Raw genomic sequence first — 22260 nt, forward strand, 5'->3', positions numbered from 1 at the left:
GTAGATATACGAGTGTCTCCATGTCATCAATATCTGGAGATTGTACACTCTCCAAGTAGATCTTCCTGACAAAGCCAATCAACGTACCACGATTCCTATGAACATTCTACCGACTCCTCTACGACCCGATCTTGTTCTTTCATCTGTCCAAAATAAAGAAGTCATTGTTGTTGAGCTCACAGTTCCCTTCGAACAGAACATTGATTCACGTCATGTGAGCAAATGCTATAAATATGCACCTCCAATTAATAACATTGTTGACCAGGGATATTCATGCAAACTTTTCTGTGTAGAAGTAGGTTCAAGAGGTTATGTGTCTAAGCAAAATATAGTTAGAATCAAATCATTACTCAAAACGATTAAACTAGGGAAGAAAAACAAAATGATGTTGAATAGGATAAGCAAGCTCAGCATTATGGCTAGCTATTCTTTGTTCCTTGCAAAAGACCAGCCAACTTGGACCGAGCCTCCATTGCTCGGTGTCCCGGAAAACAACCAAAGCTAGCCTACTTTATTTGCTTGATGATTTTGACCCTTATGAAGAAAAGTAACTCAACTTATTTTTTCTCAAGATATAGGTATTTTTATCTCTAAATTATAATCTATATTAAGACGTTGATGAAACAATTACATGTATATACTTACCGCCTAATAATAACATACATATAATGTGAATCATTCAAACAATATTTAATTAAATAAATGGATTATCTGTAATATGTATAACTTCCAAATGTCAACCAGGATAAACGACTTAAACTTGATCAGGCTAACTCGTATATATTTTAGTTTTCGCATTTATTAGTTTGCCATAGTTAAAATATCATAATTGCAATAGTTAACATAATGGAAATATTTCTCATAACAAGATTCTATGAATAAAGTATATAATACGTTACAAACACTGTTTTCGTTATGGCGACGCGTACTTGTATTATGAATGTATATATCTTCATCACAAAGTGATGGTTTCACTTTAGTATTCTCTCTTTCATTGATACAGTCACCTTTCTTTTTCATTTAATATGTTTGTCACTTTACGCATACTCTACGTCATTCCATTTAGTCAAGTATATATTATGTTTTCTTATGTAAATTATGTGTTAAAACTCTGATGTATTGTACCTTTTGAATTGTACCTGTTCAATCAATATCACGTATTATCACCCCGGGGGGGGGGGCACTTCCATTCACGAGTGGATACCATGCGCGACCATGGGGTCTCGAAAAGCACCCTAAACACGTAATTTCCATATTCTGAAAATGCACCCCTTAACAAGTATTGGCGTGTGAAACCCTACCCTTAACAAGTATTGGAAACAAAACGATACTCTTGGCAAATGTTCCCTGAAATGAACCCCTAAACACGTACATAAATGTTTTATTCTCGACCTTTCGTTTGAGGACGTGCACGCTTATTTACGACGTTAGTTGATTTTGGAAGAGACTTTTTGGGCCCGTCATCATGGTCGTAAAACTTGTCCTGCAATGCAAATTGTGTGACATGAGATTTTTTTTTCGTTTCGCATCTGCGACGGAAACATTCAATATGCGTTTCGTGTGCAAAATCTTGGTTGCTACTATGGTAACAGCGATATATCTCATTGAGGACGACTTTCCAAAGCCACATTTGACTCCTCCTAGAGCTCGAGAGGTCGCCCGGGGGCCCACTTCCATTGATTAGTGGATACCAGGAGCGACCACGCGTAAAAGGGGACAGAGTGGGCAGGTACGTTACGTATAGGCCTATGTAACGTTATAAGGGTGTCAAAACGATGTTTAAAATGCTGACAAAAAAGGGATATCCAATACTTGTAGGGTTTCACAAGCCAAATTCTTGTTAAGAGATGCATTTTCATAATCTGGAAAAGAATTACTTCCCAGCTTGTTTAGGGTACTTTTCGAAACCCCATGGTCGTGCCTGGTATCCACTCATTAATGGAAGTGGTCCCCCCGGAATTTGAATCTAATCCCCATTTCTGGGGGAAGTAAAACATAATGCCCATTACATCGTGTGCGAGAGGCATATCGTTTGTGTTGAAGGAATAAACAAAAGAAACAAAAAGAAACGAGTTCAAACGTATTACATAATGGTGTGCACATATCAACTCACGCGAAATGTTCGGCTGGAGAGGTTGATCTGACCCATGAAATCAATTGCCAGTGATACACCAATAATCCACATTAAATGTAATATCGATTCGATGGACTGTAATGATCTATATCTAAGCCTTCATTCAGTAAGTTTTTCCTCACTCAATATGTACTCGATTTGTTTGAAAAACCACTTTCTTATCCATGTCATAATATATTTTAGGTCTGCATTTCGAATATCTCAAGCCATCAGTCGTAATATACATGCATGTATGGTGCGAGTGTCGCAGAAAAGGATTTTGCACACGAAAAGCAGATCTGTAGGGCCTGTAACCCCCCTGTAACACAAAGTTTAGCATTGATTGTAGAGCAGTTTTCTACGTTTGATTCTATTGACTATAATGCACAATCAATCTTAAAATCAAGTGTATGATTAAGCGTTAACTTTTGTCTTAGGGGACCCTAATATTAGCGTCCGTGAGGATTGCGAAAGGTCCCAATTGTTACTGGTCCTTCGGTCGTCGGCTTTACCTTAGGTTTAGTACGACCCCACCTTCTACATCTCGCGCAAATCGGACTCTAAACACGAAGTGTTGGGGCAAAAAAGACATCCTTTATAAAACATTTTAATTTTGTTTTATCATCCCCGCGAATTCGACCCTAAACACGTAATTTTCCTAGCAAAATAGATACCCTTTTTTCATTATTTTTGTGTTTTTGACACACTTATCACGTTACGTACGTAACGTGCCCTATCGTGAAAAAGACATCCTTTTTACGTGTTTTTTTGGTCGCGCATGGTATCCACTCGTCAATGTAAGTGGCCCCATTATCACCCTGCCTATTACCAGTGAAGGAGAGTTTGTCCCATCATCACTGGCAGAGGACCTGGGTTTATTGTAACTTCTCTATTTGATTATGAAATAAAGATGATTTATATATATATACTATATACGTACGTAACGTGCCGTATTTTGAAAAAGACATAATTTTTACGTGTTTTTTTGGTCGCGCATGGTATCCACTAATCAATGCAAGTGCCCCCCTCAGGGTGGTACAGAAAAGCTTAAATTTCCTTGGATGGGTAATACCCATGGAAATCCATGGAAATCATAAAACTGTCCGCACATTTGATATGAAATACGTTTTATTGTTTTGCAGGAGTGAAATACTCTTTGAAAAAATGATTTTTCTTTAACAAAATTTTTATTTTTTGCGGCCATATTGTATTTTGCAAATTTACGGAAAATATTCAAGGTTACACGAGTGGCGTCATTCAGATTTAGAATCAGCACCTTCAAATTGACACGAAACTAATAAAAAATATTGTATAAAGATATATGAAAAAAACAAGGTCATGCCTCCTCTAGCCTGTACTCATAGCAAAACGTAAGGTGCTTGTAAAAAACACATTAATCGGCGCTTGAAACTGTTAAAAAATAAAATTTGTATTAAGAGAAAGGAAAGCTAAACCTATTGGTGAATAACCAGAAAAGTAAAAAGCAAATTCTGTTTGCACATTTCACCTATGATGCTGATACCTTCTAGAAATATTCCACTGTTCTACAAAACTCCCCTCTCGATGCACTCTCTATGCATAATTTGTATATAATGTATATAATTTAATCACGGATTGCACTATAATCCCTATAATATATATTCGTGTTTAGTGAATACATATTTGAAAAATTACTAAGCATTACACACAGATATATTTAATTAGTATGCCTACTAAATATTTAGTTGTTTAAAGGTCTTGTCCACCCCAGAAAATGTTGACTTGACTCAACAGAGAAAAATCCAACAAGCATATTACTGAAAACAAAATCGGATGTAAAATAAAAAGTTATGCCATTTTAAAGTTTCGCTTATATTTCACAAAGCAGTTATATGCACAACTCAATGATATACAAATGAGAGAGTAAAATATGTCCATCACTTACTATTTTTTTCAATTATACAATATTTCAATTTTTACAGATTTGACAATAATGACCAATTTGACTAAACCACAAAATGTTTAAAGAATGGTAATTTTCAAAATTCAGGGAGGAATAAATCATTATTTCACATGACAATGAGGAGAATATTAAGATATTTCATGTTTAATATTATACATAGTGCATGCTAAGGAGTTCAATATACCATAATATGAGTGTCCATAGATCGGATTTGAAATATAAACGCACAAGAGAAATTCGAATTTTATATATACGAATGATATTGTCCCTAAATGACCTTTGACCTTAGTCATGTGACTTGAAATTTACACAGGATGTTCAGAGATACTTGATTACTCTTATGCCCACGTTTTATGAACTAGCTTAAAAAACATTAAAAGTTATGATGGAAATTCAACAAATACCCCCACATGCCCAAAGTTCATTAACCCTAAATGACCTTTGACATTGGTCATGTGACCTGAAAATCGGGCGGGATGTTCAGTGATGCTTCATTACCCTTATGTGTAAGTTTCAGGAACTAGGTCCATATAATACTTTCTAAGTTGCAATGACATTTCAAAAACTTAACCTTAGGTTAAGATTTCGATATTGATTCCCCCATTATGGTCTGAGTTCATTAACCATAAGTGACGTTTGACCTTTGTCATGTGACCTGAAACTAAGGCAGGATCTTTCGTAATAGTCGATTTCCCTTATGTTGAAGTTTCAGGAACTAGGTTCATATACTTTGTAAGTTATGGTGTCATTAAAAAAAACTTAACCTAAGGTTAAGATTTGATGTTAACGACGCCCCGCCGCCGTCGGAAAAGCGGCACATTATGGTCTCATTCTGCTATGCAGGTGAGACAAAAACTATGAACAATATGCAAACATTAAGAATTGAATAGTTAAATAAGAGAATGTTAAAATTCTATTCAGAGCATTAACATAATGTTTCTCTTCTTCGATGAATACAGTAGGAAAGACGTGGCCCAAAATTGACCATTCGGTTACGTCACATGAAACATCTATCATGTCAGAAAAATCGTTTACAAAAGAAACATACTGTATTCCGTCATACAAATATCTTTTGAACCACTGAATAGGTAATGCTCTTATTCCATAATTATGAAGACTGACGGTATTGAAATGCACATGGTGTCAAATCTTTGCTTAAGTCGAATAAAGCCCCTATTGTGATATTCTCCTATAAACAAAAAAATAAATCATTGCGGAGTTGGATATCAGTCGATGATTATACCTTTTGCAATCTTCCATTTGAAAAGTAGAATACCAGTTGAGTTAGACGACTTGAAAATAACACGTAATAAAGTATACTTCAACAACACATTTGTAAGTTTATTTATATCTGAAAGACTTTCTGTATACATATTGTAGTGTTCTATCATCCAAGCCTTTTAATTTCATTATAAGGTGATTCATAATTGGTATATGGTTGCCAAAAATAATAGCGAATATAAAAATATATACAATTATTATAAGTGGCCAATAAAGCAATTTGATTGATTGGTAATTAAAGGACTTGCCAAGTTCCTATTGTCTTCGTGTATTTCATAAAGTTCTCAAAACATTCCTTTTCAGATGTGATTGTAAAAACGTTGGCCTATCAAGTAGCGTTGCGCGCTCGCATTTTGATTGGTGGTTTATGTATACATGTATTTATATTCTACAACAAGCTACTTAAAATCACCTTTTCATTACAGTTTATGAAATAAAATCGGCTCGCGATTTGCGTTCGCATTATTGTTAAAAATGTACTAACCCATGCGTCCTATTCATAATTACAAAATGCTTAAAATGTCCAGTTTCCAAGCCTTAATATCAACAATTCCACGTTCTCATCAAGCAGATTAGATTGATGGATAGAGAATAATGACGGCGATATGGCCATTCTAAAGGTTCACTCAAGCGTGACGCGCGCGCAAAAGAATATTACGTAATATCATTAGAATAACAATGAAGAGTTGAATAGGGGAAATTAGCATAACAATGGAAGAGTTGAATATGGGTAATTAGCATAACAATGGAAGAATAGTCTGGAAAGATAGCCATTGAATAGGAGGTCGATTAGCATAACAATGGAAGAGTAGTCTGGAAGGATGGCCATTGAATAGGGATCATTTAAATAACAATGAGCGCAGTGACGTAGTAATGTTACTATCTGTTGGAAGGGACGCGCAGTTTCTTTGGCAACGAATCAACAAACAAAAAATTGAATGGAATGATTAAAAGAGTGTAATTGTTAGTAAGTAGATTTTGGGTAAAATACTAACAATGTAGAAAAAGGCAGGAGTTTAAGGAAAAATGTCAAAGTTTGACTTACCCTTTCAATATTTCCATTCGAGCGTCGATCGTCCAAAATATTGTCCATATTAACATTGTCATGCAAAACCTAGTTTGTTTCCCATGTCTTACTTACTTACATAAATTTGTGATGTCAGTAGCTAATTAAATTAATTTGAATACACAAAAACTTATAATGATCACATCCGTATATAATGATAATAATAAAGACGATACTGTTGTGGAAATTGGGTACAAAACACCTTTCGTAAGGTTGTCTGTACATTTTAGGTTGTATGCAGTAGTTGATTAATTCCATTTACATATCCAGCTCTGATTTAGAAGACTGATTGAGTGTTTTTTTTCCAACATGATATCAACGACAGCTTTAACCAATTATTTTCCTGCATTTATGTTACTCTAAATAATTCTCTATATTGGTATATATACGTATTACTTGTCTTGTAATCCATGTACTGACCTGCCATTTGTTTGGAATGGAAACGATGGACCTGGTCTCTTTATGTATATATTGTATATCAGTGTCTTTGAACTTGAATAAAGTCATGATGAAACAACAACAATGAAGATTAAGTGATGCACTATTATACATATGTACAAGTCATATTCTATGGAAAATTAATCGACTTCAACTATAGGCAAGATCCCGTTTATGGTTCCTTTGTATAGAATTTCCGTAGAAGGAGGCTGCTGGAATCTTCGTGCTTGCAATGTGATTGAGATAGACATCGATGGAACACAATCCTCAAACCTGTCCAGCATGTCTTTGTGATCTCCCCAAATTACTTCCTTTGCAACTCCTTGATTTTCCATCGATTTTCCTTCTTAATTTTGGATCTTCCCCCATATGTTGAAACTCTTCTCCCTCTATCATCATGTTCTCTGATATACTCGCGATAAAGAAAGGGTAATAAATCCAGCTATTGTAAAACGCTTTATGTGAAGAATATCCTCGTAGATCAAGGATATCTTCGTTAAGAGGCAAGGTTGCCTCGAATTCACGGAAACTAAATGATACCTCTGAAGATCAGCCATATTTTTGCACGTTTATGGGTGATGGTTTCTTTAAATGTAATTTGTAAAGACTGTTTCGAGTATGTATTGATTTTAGAATCCCTTTTGTGATCCACGGGTTTTGGCCTCTCGGAAATTTTGACGCTTCCTCACAAGTGTAAAATATTTATCGTAATAATATTGCAATTTATTGTTAAATTTCTCATAAGCAATATGCACATTATTTTCATTGTAAATATCACTCCAATTTTCTTCAAAAAGGTCCTGTTTGAAAGATTCTTCAAAGCCGTTGGGCAGGGATTTCCAATACACTGGTCCAAAAAAGACAAAAGAGTGTTTTGGGGCAATATAATACGAGTTGGGGGTAGGTGATAACATTTGCGTTGTCTCGTTGGGTAATCATGTCTAGAGGAGTTCTTACATAAAAAAAATGAAAACAAATTGTACTGAGTTTACACACAAATTGGGCGAGTTGGAAAAAAGTAAACCATTCACTTTAAGAATATCATATTTGAAAAATAGGTTATCTGTGTGCAACCTTAATTGAGTTTGAAAAATAAAATGATCTCAAGGGCCTGCTTCTGCAACAACAGTAATGCGTTTTGATTGCACAACCCCATGCCAAAATACCATAATTAATGTAAGGTAATATTGATGTGTGATTTAGTGCAAGGAAAGTGTGAGATGGAAGAAAATATTTGAGTGTGTTGATAATTCCTATGTTTCTTGAAATTATCTTGCATATATCATCGATGTGTGGTTTCCATTATAGTTTATGGTCAAGAGTAACACCCAAGATTCTGGTCTCAGAAACGTTTTCAAGAACAGTGTTATCGAAAATGAGATTGTCTGGCAAGTTAGGTATTTTGTTACTAAAAAACATAAAATTCATCGTTTGCAGGTGAAGGGATACTTAATTAGCCTTAATCCAATCAGCCACATACGTTCGGAGTTTACAGTTCTTATAAGTTGGTTTACGTTTTCATGGGAAAAGAAAATGTTCGAATCGTCAGCAAACAGTATGAATGTTAAAATGGCATTACTATAAGTAATAAAAAGAAGAGGACCAAGTAAGCTACCCTGTGATAGTCCACATGTAATTTATATAGTAGATGATATAACGTTGTCAACTGATACAAATTGAGACCTGTGTGTTATGTAGCTCCTGAACCACTCCAAGGCCCTTCCCCCTAATACCATAAAAAGAAAGTTTATGAAGAAGTATTTTGTGGGTAATGGTGTCGAAGGCCTTGAAGAAATCCAGGGAAATACCAACATTTTTTAAAGATTTATTTCTTTCATTTACTGATTTATTCAAATCAATCAAAATACATTGAGCGTATAAAAAATACAAAAACACATTATGACAAAAGAAACAAAGATACATAGTAAGATGCAATTAAGATAAAAAATAGAGGCTAAGATTGAACAAGGTTATTTACAGTCCATGCATGAAAATAAACATGAAATGGAAAAGTGCAAAAGAACAAAGCAAAGGTTCTGTCCAGACAGTCCAAATGGGCAGTTAACTGTAAATTCAAATAATTAGGAAATATGATGGGATAAATTAAATTAAGATGTTGAATGATTAAAAAGAAAGTTTTTCTGGTTGGATTTAAAGGAATTTGAATATGAATTCTGTTTGATGTTACGGGGAAGGTCCTTTGAATTTAAAAGAAAAGGAAGATGCTGTATTTTTACAACGTAATAATTTTTAAGGATTTCTAGTGTTATAACTGCATTAATATTTTACTTTCGATCATAGAGGCAAGATTATATGGCACTTCAGTTTGTTTATGTTTAAAAACCATTCATGCGATACAATATTGATTCAACTGATATACATTAAGGAAATAAAAGGGTTTTTTATGTGGTTTTGAGGGATCACTAAAATCAGACATGCAACATATTCTAACAAACTTCTTATGCAATTTCAAAAATTTTGCTTATAACCAAAGTAAATGAAACTGGACTTCGATGTGTTAAGTGATAACTTATTACAATTAAACCATTGTGAGACATATTGTAATTCAACGTTCATAGTTTTCTTTAAGTTGCTAAAATTGTCATCACTAAATAGAATATCGGTGTCATTAACCTTTATCTATGGAAGTAGTGATTCTAATAACAAAAGACAGAATCGCATGCGTAGTGCTATGATTTTCACAAAACCCAAATGCAAATTCGAAAAGATATTAGGGAGTTTTCGATTTGCATGTCGACTAGTAGACTGCGACGAAAGTACGTCATAATAGTCTGATTGTGTTGATGGTATACAAAGTCAGTCGAGCACATGATATGTGCAAGCCATTCCTGACACGTCAACTTCATGATGACGACCGTGGATTTCGCTCAGATCACGCTCGTTCGAAATGTAGTAAACGAGCAATCACATCCTTGCCCATTGATTGAAGCCACGTGGTGATTAACTCCAGCGGTTCTGTATACCTTAAACACAAAGCAGACTATTATGACGCACTTTCGTCGCAGTCCACTAGTCGACGTGCAAATCGAAAACTCGCTATTGTTTATCAAAGAACGTACTTAATTGTACGTGTATGTACAAGTTTTTCAAAATTGTTAGATAACGAGGTAAGCAATGAAATAGGACGGTGGTTAGAAACAATTTGATTATCACCTTTTGGTAAAGTGGGATGACTTTAGCTATTAACATGAAATCGGGTACCTTCCCTGTGCTAAAACATTAAATATGTGCACCAGAGGATCGACTATAGCTAAAAAATATCTTAAGTATAAATTTAGGAATACCATCGAAACATGGGCTCTTCTTGGTCTGTAGATTTTTAATATTAAAAGAATGCTCCGGGCTAAAAATAATATGACATAAAAAGATAAAGAAACATCAGATAAACAAAACACTAAACCAATAATCAAAATCGGACAAGGAATAACAATGTTTTGGCATTTTAAAGATTTGCATTATTCCGGTGAAACAGTTCCAGGCATGTCTTCATGAATATTCAATGGGCATATTGATGATTTCATATCCCCACTTGTTCTTTTGTATTTCATTATAAGAAATTAGATTTATTTAAATATATTATACCAAGAACTGAACAAATTGGATTGACAACTGATTTAATGCCTTAGATATTCATTGCTGTAACTTATTTCATTATAAAGGAGGCACATTTTTTACACTATCAAAAAATGAAACAACCATGAGTTCATGTAATAACATAAGAAAATGGAAAGTGGTGATGTGACATCATCAGCCCACCTAATGAATATCAATGATGACGGGCATATAACTATTTTCACAAAATATTGCTAAACTTTAAAATTCAATAACTTCGTTATTTTGATGAAATTTCAAAATTTTGCTCAGTGAATTTTACTTTATTTAGTTGAATATTTAAATATTTTCAGCCCGGAGCATCCCTTTAATAAATTTTCTTGTGTTAGTAGGATTGAAAAATATAGAGTTTGGGCTTGGGTTGTCAAGAAAACTGTTGAAAGATTTGAGTAACAATGACTTTTCTTTCCAGATTGTTGTCATTATTTAAAAAAAAAAATGAATTAAACTCTGTCGCTATTGAGTCATCGGTGATTGTATTGCTTGTTTATTCATATCCTATGAAAGAAATCAATGTATGAATATTATTGGGGAGATGCTGAAAATCTGCAGATTCCGTTCGAAAATTAGTCAATTTTCAGGAAGTGTATACCTGACATTTGGAGAGACTTAATTGGAAGCCCGGCAAACCATGATTGTTTAATAATGACACTATGTTCACAAGTAAACATCTACCAGAAACAGTCTCATGTATTGAGTTGCTATTGAGTTGTCATCGGTGATTGTATTGCTTGTTTATTCATATCCTATGAAAGAAATCCATGTATGAATATTATTGGGGAGATGTTGAAAATCTGCAGTTTCCGTTCGAAAATTAGTCAATTTTCAAAAAGTCTATACCTGACATATTGCTAAACTTTAAAATTCACATTACGCTAGGTATACCATTGGCGAAGTTACTCATTTCGACGATAGGATCTTTTTATGTAGTATGCCTAAGGCGAGGATAATGACGCAGAAAATATCTGCACATCCAAGGAAAAGAAAAGCCGTGTCCATGGAACCTGTGACGTCAAATATGAGTCCTGAAGTATGAAACACGAAAAATGAAATGGAAGAATGTCAAATATACACAGACTTCGTATCTTAATATTGTCGTGTTAATGCAAACATAAAATTTTAGTTAGAAATATCAGCAAATAATGTACTCGGAGTTCACCAGATTAAGAGAGGCTTTCACTTGTTGTTGAGTGAATTTAACCCTTTAAATAAGTGAAATTTGTATGAAAGATTCATCCCTATAATTTCTTTCACTCGGAAATCACTCCAGCTTGACTGATTGACGTTACTAGTAGGAAAATGGTAGTGAAAAGCGAGTGAAACTCATCTCAATTTTTTTTAGATATTAAGTAGAAAATTTTGCGGTCATGGGCAGCTGCCCAAACCCAGTAGTATATCAATGTTTTCTTGTTACTCCCATTAAGCCTACCTGTTATCCACCCTCCTCCTATTTCACCAAGTCCTGCACTTATCAAAGCGACAGAGAGAGCCGTGGGAGATAGAAATCGTGGAACATACTGTATTGCATTGGTACTCTTCAGGACCGTCTTTGCCCCCAAAGCAAAACCACTGATCGCAGTAAAGACGCATAACGTTGAGAAACTAGTTGCTATCCAATTCAAACAAAGGGGTAGTGCACCAATAATACCAAACAAGATGAACAAGATCGTTGACGAAAACACATCCTCATTTAAAAAGTTAAAGAGTCCTGGCATTAGTCGCCCTGCAGTATTTGCTATTCCACTTACAATAGAGAGCAAGACATGTCAGCAACTGCTTCAGCAACGCCTTTCGCTTCTGCATTGGGGATGACGAACACAGTCCAACCGGAATACGAGATCCCATACGAGACATGCTGCTAGTAATGCGTAAAAGATTAGAGGGTACTCGCTGAAGACATGCAGGCCCACTTCACGACAAGCAGTTCTGATCAAATCCAAAACACTGTGGAAACACCGAAATAACATTGCGTCGTTGTGTAAAGCATGGTTTTGGACCTGATCGTCATCTTCCTGACACTTTATAGAGCCACGCTTAGCCGAAGAATCATACCGAGTCGGCAGTGACGTTTTACCGCTGTTCAAAGTATTTGGGTTCAGACATGTTCCACAAACAACCGTGTGAAGATTTAATGCTCCGAGGATGAGAACACCACCTCGCCAGTTGTAGGCCTCCAAAAGTTTCTGTGTCAACAATGGTAGGATCAACATACCCATCCCGGCACCCATTGAGCCAACTGAGAAAGGCAACATGTATTGATCCTCATAGGCATAAACCAATGACACCGCGTTCGGGATGAACGTCAAGGACATCCCCAGTACTGCAAAGAAAAGGATATAATAGCTTATCCATTTCATGCAAATGCGTTGATTTCAAGACTATTACATATCTATAATTTGGTGTATGATATGCGGATAACTTGTTTCATAAAATTGGTTATTGATGGCAAATTAAAATTTTGTTACAAATGGAGGAGATAAGTCATACATTTATTTTCATGAATTAAACCAACTGGCAGGTTCCTCCGGCGTGTACAAGCATATTTCTTGCAGGGGCCGGGTTCGCCTTGTAAAAATTGGTTCTTGTTGAGAGGAAGCATGGTTCTGCCAAGTCGACCATTGCCTTTCAAAATTTATCAACTACTAGGGAGTGGGGAGGGGCTTCTGGTGGTCCCGCTCCTTTGCATCGTTCTCGTGTTTCCATCAGAGTACAACCCTATGCACTAGCGTACCTACGGGGGGGGGGGGGGGGCAGAGGGGGCACTCTGCCCCCCCCTGACGAGCCACAACCCATACAAAAGACATATACCTGCCCCCCCTGACAAGCTTAAAAGACCTTTTTTGCCCCCCCTGACGAACTTGAAGACCTTTAATGTCCCCCCTGAAGAGCCTGAAGACCTCTACAGACCATAAAGCCCATGGGACATAATTGAGACGTCAACTTGGTGTTTGGCCTGCGTCTCTTAGAGGTAGGCCCCTATCTATGATGTCTCAGCGTCGAGGAGACGTCTTCAAATTAAAGTTTCTTCGGTCTAACCAAAGAGTTGTCTCTAGACAAGCACTTTGCTCGACTGTCGCGGGGCTGTTACTGCAAACTATCCAAGTAGTCGCTGCGATGTCTCGGAAGCATGTCTAAGCTTGCTGCAACTGATAGCAGTATCAGAGATGTCGCAGTGGCTACTTGGAGACTGGTCCACGCGACTGTTAGGCAAAGAACGAAAAACCCTCTTATGTTGGAAACGGCGCGCCACTTTACTCTCTGAGACATTGCGGAGACGTGCCTTTGGCATGTTTGATGATAGGGGACCTTTGTGTAAGTCAGTGTATATGACGACATGTAGGCCTACACCCCTTACCGCTTAAGGCAAGCAAAACTGGGAAATTGACACGAGATAATTGCCGACCGGCTCCCTTAGACTTAATGCTAAGATTCCATTCCTTACCTGAGAAAATAAGACAGATCGCAAAGTAAATATCGTTATTGACTTGGGAACTTGCCATGAGTCCTAACGATCCTGTAATTCCACCAATAATAGCCAAGGAACGAGGGGAATAGCGACGGAGAAGCACTTTTGCAATAACACCTGTGTGCAATTAAGAATAGGATATCCTCAATCTTATACGGAAAATTAGAGCTATAATTCTCATAGAGAAAGGTCTATAAAGTTTTATGGATGGTCTGTAGACAGTCCTTATACTGTTTGTAGATTGTCATTATGAGGTCATGCCCCGTGACATTTTGGATACTCACATCGAGTGAATTTTCTTTTGTTCTGAAATCTCCTTGCACTTCAAATCCAGCTAAAAGATTTATTTTATAATCAATATTGGATTGCTCATTGCTTAGATTTATTTCAATTTTATTCAATTTACATGTAACAAGTAATTACAAGATACAAGATTCAAGATATATTTTACTCAATTTAGCAGCTACGAAGGCTGAATTGACACTGAATTTACAATAAAAACATATAAATTGCACATAAACATGAATAAAATCTCAATCACAATAATAATCTTAATTCAATTTAACCATAATAATTCAAATATACAGTGATAATTCAAATTTACTAAAATAATGATTCTAATTTGCAATACTAATTTCGATTAACCATAATAATTTCAATGGACAATAATGATTCCAAAATAAGAGAAATGATGAGTTGAGTGTGTGTGTAAGGAAGCGTTTACAAGTAGAACATAAAGAGGAAAAAACGGTCCTGCTGAACAAAAAATCGAAAAGGTTCAACATAATGGGAATAAAGATATATGGAAGGGGGGTACAAAACCATCTTTCAGCAAATTATTATTAAAGTTTCAAAATAAATGGGGCATTGTTACAAAATAGGATAAAGGCATAATTGGTAAAATTGGCCATTGTTCCGTTCATCTGTGTGTTTGGAATATAACGAAAATATAATTACTTGAACATACATAGGAAATTGATAATATTCAACATGGATATAAAAAGGGTAATTAATACATTATAAGATAAGTTCATTTGGGGAAATACGTAGCACGTTTAAGCTTCATAGAAACACCATTTGTGTTACTCATCTATCATTTAAAAGCCTGATTAGATAGGGCATGGTACTTTTCTTGTATCAGAATTACAGAATTTTTATACATAAACATGTACATTAAAAAAAATATTTTTTTAAAGATTACTATTCCCCAGAAGGCGGAGGGTCAAGTTCTCCGGGAATTAAAGACCAAGGTTCGTCAAAAGAGTATGGAACTTAGAGATTGTAAATATATATATATATATATATATATGACTATAAAACCTTATCGGTCATATCGATAGTACAAAATTCCAAGTATATTTGCTGGAAGAAATTATTTTATTTGTAAGAAATGTTCATGTTCTTTATCCGAATAATTAATCGGAAAGAAATGGAGCCACTGTTATATAGTATCCCTAAATTAGACCCCAAACTAGCCAATCTGGAATAAAAAAATTATTGGAAATGGTTTTTCAACTGATTTGAGTGGGTATGGGTGTCAACATTTACCAAAAAAAGTTAGGAGGAAAACGGGTTGAGGAAAGTGGTTTTTTTTTTCAAGGTCAAAGGTCAATGACCTTTTCATATATAATGTATAATGGTATCTCTGAGATGGAAAGGCGCAGGTTGGTGGTAATGGTGTCAAAATGCACAAATTCTTACCAGAATATCAAATAAGATAAAATTAATTACCTAGAATGCACATTCACCGATAAAATTCAAGGTCAAAGCCTTTCAAAGGTCAATGACCTTTTTATATTATATACCATACCGTATAATGGTATCTCTGAGATGATAATGTACTGGCTGGTGATCATGGTGTCAAAATGTACAGATTCTTACAAGAAGATCAAATAAAATAAATTTAAGTACCTAGAATGCACATTCACCAATAAAATTCAAGGTCAAAGCTTTTCAAAGGTCAATGACCTTTTTAAATTACGGTATATACCATACTGTATAATGGTATCTCTGAGATGAAAAGGCACAGGTTGGTGATCATGGTGTCAAAATGCACAGATTCTTACCAGAAGATCAAATAAAATGAAATTAAGTACCTAGAATGAACATTCACCCATAAAATTTAAGGCCAAAGGTCAATGACCTTTCATACATTATATTCCATATTATATAATGGTATCTCTAAGATAAAATGGCGCAGGTTGGTGTGCTTGGTGTCAAAATACACAGATTCTTACAGCAAGATTAAATAATTAAAAAAAGTAAAATTAAGCATCAAGAATGCACATTCACCCGTAAATTCAAGGACAAAGGTCAATGTCCTTTTTAACATTAGATAATAATAATGGTATCTCTGAGATACAACACCGCAGGTTGGTGATCTTGGTGTCAAAATGCAAAGATTTGTACAGCACCAAAATAAGTATAAAGAATATACTTTCACCCTTGAAATCCAACATCAGAGGAAATATAATCTGTATGACATAAAAATAACCAAAATTTATCCTTTGTGTTCATATTTTACTTGTGAATAATGTAAATAAAGATGGCTAATTTGTAATGAAAACATGGAGGTTTCATAATTTCAGTCTGAAATAATGAAGGTCATGGAGAATGTATTTAGGGGTCAGAGGTCAATGAACCTTTCCAAAATATCAGTGGAAGTTAAGTGAAAAAAAAGTTGATAACCAAATAACACTTCTTCATATATAATGCGATGCGTTGCCAAAAGCAATAAATATAATAAATGAAATCAAGTATATAATTTGAAATGATTTTTATCTTAAGTAGCAGCATTTAATGCATCATAATATCTAAATCAAGGTTGTGTCTTTTTCTCACCAGCGATAGGCCACTCACCTTAATGCTATAATAAATACTATAGAATATTAGCTTAATCTTCTGAAAATGGATAGGATAGGTCTAACTCTCATGTCACAGCTAGCATCATCTGAGAGCATTTCCAAACAGCGGAGGGATGATGATGAAAATGAAATGAAGGCCATCATTAGAGCTGCAGCTTCCGTCATACATGTAGTAAATGGCATGTATATCAACTTCAATACAGATGAATTCCGGTATTATTATTAATTACCTTTCAATGCAAGCTGCCAGAATCTCTTGAGATGCTAATGCTGCAGGACAAAACTTCATATCTGCTCTCTGCCGTACATCACCCATGATGCTATTTCTACTAGGTATCACTTTGTACAATTATCATGTATTTGGTCCAGAACAACTGATTGTTATCATGCACAAATTAGGCATATAATAATGAAATTCAAAAGGAGATAATAGCTTACAAGTACACATTCATCGACCTAACAAAACTCCTACAGCACCACTTCCAGCTGTGCAACATATCAGTAATAACATAGATCCTGGTCTGATATCCCTTGACAGAACGTTAGGCTTTCATTGAATGGGCCAGATCAAAGTCCTGAAAATGTCAGAAGGTTTTCAAGAGTTTAATTACTCTTTGCTGAAGTTGAGACACTTAACTTCATTTACTATGACAAAAGCTGCAGCTCTAATGATTGCCTTATTTTAATTCATCATTGTCCCTGGCTATATGAAAATGTTCTTGGATGATGCTTGCCATAAGAGTTAGGCATATCCTTTCCATTTACAGATTAAGCTATAGTTTTATAGTATTGATTGTATAGCATTTGATGTTAGTGACCTATGGCTACAGAGAAATAAGTACCTTGATTTAGATTTATAAAATGCATATCTAAATGCTGCTACTTTAGACAACTTCACCATTTCAAATTATATCATACATGATTTTTTTAACACTTTTGGCAATGCATTACTACAACATATTAAAAAGTGCTATTTGATCTCAATTTCACCTCGAACTTGTATTTTGACATCATCATTGGTCAAGGATTCAACTATTAAATTTGTGTTCATTTTCCACGCAGGTCAGTCTTTTTCCCATCAGAATCACTATACCTACATGCCTAAATCACGTTAAATCGACCTATTTACTTAAATTCCCTCACGTTATTGACATAGTTGATTGACCTCTAACCCCTAAATATATTTTTTAATGGCCATTTTATCCTTATTTCAGAGTGTAATTATTAAATATCAAAGTTTTCATTACAAATAGCTATCTTTCTTTATATCATTCAAAAATAAAATGTGAATATAATGGATTAATTTTTTTTGGGGGGAATCATGCATGGATATAAATATTTATTAACTTTTGACCTTTGACTTTGGATATCAAAGGTGAAGCATTATTCTTTATGATTATTTTTTTCCTTTTATCTTCTTGCAAAAATTGCTTGTTGACACTCATACCTACTCAAATCAGTCAAAAAACCATTTCCAATAATTTCATTTCAGATGGTTACTAATTATGGGATACTAACAGAAGGATCTGATCGGACGCTTCCAAACAGGAAGAAGGGCTGGCAGACACGTATATAAACTGCTTTCTCTACGTCACAAAGTATATCATGTAAATAAATATTTTATTATATCCATAGAATTGTAGTAGCGATTTTAATGGCGCTTGAATCGGTCGATGAATATCACGCTGAGCTATTTTTTTTTACTGTTTTGCAATAGTATTTATAAAAGTACATATCAAGCCTGGTATTTATTATGTCACGGATCAATCAACCAGGCAATCGGGCCATTCACATCGCCGTCTGACTAATAACGGAAACACCGTTTCAATTTAAACAACAATTATGAAGACCATACGTGTATATTATGGTTAACTGACAGATAAATTGAAATGATGTCAGGTAATGTAGAGCGAGCGCTCATCTGCTTTTTTTATTTTTTTGAAGCTTGTAATAAAAAAAAATCACCAATATTAGTCACTTGTAAGCTGCATAATAAACGGGTTCAATGTTAATTTTTTTGTGTCGATTGCTGTTTTTTATGGGCCATCTCTATTTTGAAAATGCCACAATTGTGACCAAGGACACCCAGGCCACGCCCCCCATAGGCAAAATTTGGGATATCTCTCAATTTGAATTTGTGTTTATTCGATGTGTGCCGAAATTTATTCCTATACCTGTACAACAAAGTGACAATTCGGGTATCTATGTCACTTGCACTAATTACTTTATGGTGTTTTAATGAACAATAAATGTTTTTAGAATTCGTTCATTTTTTTATATTTTCATCAAGATCATTCCACAATATTTCACAACATATCTAAGTTGTTCCCTCGTCTACATATTCTCTCCGATCACTTTATTTCATTTTGGGAATTCAATGTATGTTTACAATTCTTAAACAATGAATGAGACAAATGGGAACAGCATTGTTAAATACAAATGAACAAATTAATTACAATTCATTAGGATTAATTCATCTTGCATGCTGATACAAGGATAAATTCATCTTCGCCTGACATTTACACAATGATAGATTTATCTTTGTTTGAAAGCTACACGAGGATTTTAAAAAAAATAAAAGTACCTTAAAGGTTATTCGAGAAAATGAAAAATAAAACTCATTTGATTCCGAACTTAATAAACTGGGCCGCACATTACATTACAGTACTTCAACAGATTTCAAAGACAACAACATATATGTATGCAATTACTATTAAGGTTCTTATAAAAGAATAATCGGACTGTAAATTTATTCAGTATTACCTGACATCATAGTGACAGCATGGTGCATGCCAACGAACATTCCTACTCGTCCCGTTGTGGATTCAAGATCTCTGGCGATATGATTGAGGAGGACAGAAAAGGATTTCAATGTTCCCACCTCCAGAAAATGAACCAACCAATTACCAATAAGGATAAAGACTTTTTTGGTCATATTTCTTCTCACTTTGTCTCCTTGAATTGGCATCACTTTCTTCGTTCAACTGTTTTTTTTTTCCTCCAGGGAATCACTATACACTCAACATATTTTTATTACAAAAATCGTTTGACTGTGTATAACGAGAGCGCGGCGGTGGAGAACCACAAGTTCAAGAATCCCAACAATTCCTAGTTCAACGATCCAAAGAAGAATAGGTCACATTTTTCATTGTACACAAACAAACACACAAAAAATGAATATATATAGAAAATATGAATAGACCTACTGAACACCAAAGGCTCACTGCACAGCTACCATTTGCCAAAATCGGGTGAGGCAACCTTTCCCCTAAATTTGCTGGTATGACACTTCTATGATTTTGGGTTCCTGCAGTGGCACATTTCGATCGTGCAAACTCGTGGCAATGCGGGGCACGAAGTATGTCAGTGATTCGTGCCATGGTCCCGACATGTTCACGTCATATTCACGAAAGGTTTACGCATGGGCACGACATGTTTACGCAGTATTTACGAATAGTTCACGCACTGTTACATAATTCATTTTTGCATAAACTCGGACTCGATGATGAGTTGTGAATTCGGCGAACAATTCTGAGCCTTGCGGGAATTATGCGTAAACTATTCGTGAGCTAGTCGTGAACAAGTCGTGAATAGTCGTAGGCTAGTCGTGCGCTAGTGATGAAATGCTGCTCGTGTCATAAGAAATAAAGTAAAGAGAGGGTTACCCTGTAATTTTTTGAAGAATTATGCAGATTTTATATTCTCACAGGAAACTGTTTTCACAAAAGATCTTGAGGATATTGTCGGAAGATACTGGAATGGTAAAACTTTCCATTCATTTGGAAGCAATCATAGTAGACTTTATTGAAAAATAATACACAAATCACTGTTGATTTGCTCATAGTAGGTCCATGATTTGCTTTCCTCTTCAGACGACAGAAGGGTTTTGATGATTGATACTATTATATATGATAACAAATATTTCTTTTCTTGACGTTTGAGCAATTTTTTTATTAGATGATTGTGATTGTAAACCTTGTGGTTCAAAAGTTTTAATCATTATGCTGAATTTTAACCCATTGCCTACTTGAACATGGTGATTCATGTATAGCCTAGGGGAATCACAGTATCCAGTAGTTAACTGTGCTAACGACCCACGTGTAGACGTGATAGGTAACAAAACAATTTAAAAGAAACCAAAGAGCTATATGCAATAATTTTGCTAAAAAGTTAAAAATGTTTAATTTATGGCGAAAAAGGAAATTTGAAACAATTATATACTTATAGAAGTAGGTCCAAGTATTATCGAGGAGAGATTTTTGACTTGTTTAAGATGGGTTTCACTCGCTCTCATTTTGCGCCATTTGAATGCTTGCATTAATTAGAATGCCAAATTGTAATGACGCCAGAATCATCTTCTATTCACACGGCTCAGGAGGATTCGGGAATTCTGCGGAATTACGTTTCGCACCGATAACAAATGGTGTGGCTTCTTTTTGGTACCCCGTCAATCACTCGTGCATTGTTGAAATTTAATGATAATAATAATTATCATCATTTATATAGCGCTTATCACAAAGAATGTCTCTAAGCGCTTAAGGAAAATACATAGGAAGACAAGAAATTTCAGCTAAAATCAAATTATACATGTTGACAGTTGAAAGTAGACAGTTGAAGCAGCATATGCTAAGGACGGTCTATTTAACGAAAAGATGAGTTTTTAACATAGATTTGAATTTGTCAGTTGAGTCTGCTTGTTTTATGCTCTGAGGTAGGTTGTTCCAAAGTTGAGGGGATGCTGAACAAAAAGATCGGGAACCATGAGACTGGGTGTTGATGGCAGGAACTTCTAAGAGTGATTTTTTGCATGAGCGCAAGTTGCGGGAGGGTGAGTATTCTGATATTAATTGTTGAAGATAGACTGGAGCTGATTTTATCAAACATTGGAAAGTAAGCAAGATGATCTAAAAATCAATTCGTTCACGAACCCTTAGCATATGAAGCTCCCTTAGCAGTGGAGTGACAGACTCACGTGAACGACGTTTAGCAATAAGCCTAGCTGCTGAATTTTGTATTCTCTGCAGTTTGTTAATCTGTGTATCAGGTAGACCATACAGAAGACTGTTGCCAAAGTCAATGCGAGACATGACCAGTGCCTGAACAAGCCTCTGGATGGTCTTTTTGTAAGAAATTGACGGATGCTACCGATTTTATGTAATGCAAACGAGGGAGATCTGCATACGTTGTTCACATGGGTCTTTAGAGACATATCATTATCAAACATGACCCCTAGGTTTCTAGCAGCCGCAGAGCATTCTATATCAGTACCATCAAAAGAATCGGACTACAAGTCCTATGCCTGCTCACAAAGTGTAAACATTCTGTTTTACGTTCATTTATCTTTAATCCATTCTGTATGGACCAATTCTTAATGTCTGTAAAAACATGCACTGAGTCTTTGTAGCGCCACAGCGTGGTCCTCCTTCCTCAACACTAGATAAAATTTGAGTGTCATCT

At 35.3% G+C, this 22260-nt stretch overlaps 1 pseudogene; it reads right to left on the reverse strand.

The window, feature by feature from the left end:
- Positions 1 to 11373: 11373 nt before the first annotated feature.
- LOC129259449 (monocarboxylate transporter 12-like) lies at positions 11374 to 19738 on the reverse strand (annotated as a pseudogene).
- Positions 19739 to 22260: the final 2522 nt, after the last annotated feature.

Source organism: Lytechinus pictus, chromosome 4, assembly GCF_037042905.1.
Source record: "Lytechinus pictus isolate F3 Inbred chromosome 4, Lp3.0, whole genome shotgun sequence".
Taxonomy (NCBI): Eukaryota; Metazoa; Echinodermata; class Echinoidea; order Temnopleuroida; family Toxopneustidae; genus Lytechinus; species Lytechinus pictus.